Source organism: Eleutherodactylus coqui, chromosome 13 (genome assembly GCF_035609145.1).
Source record: "Eleutherodactylus coqui strain aEleCoq1 chromosome 13, aEleCoq1.hap1, whole genome shotgun sequence".
NCBI lineage: Eukaryota > Metazoa > Chordata > Amphibia > Anura > Eleutherodactylidae > Eleutherodactylus > Eleutherodactylus coqui.
This window is the reverse complement of record NC_089849.1, coordinates 96,587,932-96,588,750: the sequence shown is the minus strand read 5'-3', so window position 1 is coordinate 96,588,750 and position 819 is coordinate 96,587,932. Positions and strand designations below refer to the sequence as shown.

General features: G+C 56.8%; 1 long non-coding RNA gene across 1 annotated transcript in view; it reads left to right on the top strand.

The window, feature by feature from the left end:
* Positions 1 to 760: 760 nt before the first annotated feature.
* LOC136588277 (uncharacterized) overlaps positions 761 to 819 on the top strand; it is a 2,874-nt gene continuing 2,815 nt past the window's right edge. The window contains exon 1 of the long non-coding RNA XR_010787562.1: positions 761 to 819. This exon is cut by the window's right edge and continues 56 nt beyond it. This is a non-coding gene — a long non-coding RNA (uncharacterized lncRNA).

Sequence of the window (819 nt, the reverse complement as noted above, 5' to 3'; positions counted from 1 at the left end):
CCTGAGATTTGTGCGCTCTGCGATACGTGTGGAGACGCGGCCACCTGAGATTTGTGTGCTGTGCGCTACGTGTGGAGACGCCGTCACCTGAGATTTGTGCGCTGTACGCTACGTATGGAGACGCGGCCACCTGAGATTTGTGCGCTGTGCGCTACGTTTGGAGACGCGGCCACCTGAGATTTGTGCGCTGTGCGATACGTGTTGAGACGCGGCCACCTGAGATTTGTGCACTGTGCGCTACGTGTGGAGACGCAGTCACCTGAGATTTGTGCGCTGTGCGCTACGTGTGGTGAGTACCCACCTGAGATTTGTGTGCTGTGCGCTACGTGTGGAGACGCCGTCACCTGAGATTTGTGCGCAACGTGTGGAGACGCTGTCACCTGAGATTCATGCGCTACGTGTGGTGAGTACGTCACCTGAGATTTGCGTGACGCCACCTGACGCAACCTGACTTTTTTTTGCAGAGTCGTGTGCCACGTGTGGAGACGCGGCCACCTGAGATTTGTGAGCTGTGTGCTACGTGTGGAGACGCGGCCACCTGAGATTAGTGCGCTGTGCGCTACGTGTGGAGACGCCGTCACCTGAGATTCGTGCGCTACGTGTGGTGAGTACGTCACCTGAGATTTGTGTGCTGTGCGCTACGTGTGGAGACGCCGTCACCTGAGATTCGTGCGCTACGTGTGGTGAGTACGTCACCTGAGATTTGCGCAACGCCACCTGACGCAACCTGACTTTTTTTGCAGATTCGTGCGCTACGTGTGGAGATGCGGCCACCTGAGATTTGTGCGCCTTTTTGCAAACTTACGTGTGGAGAGGATC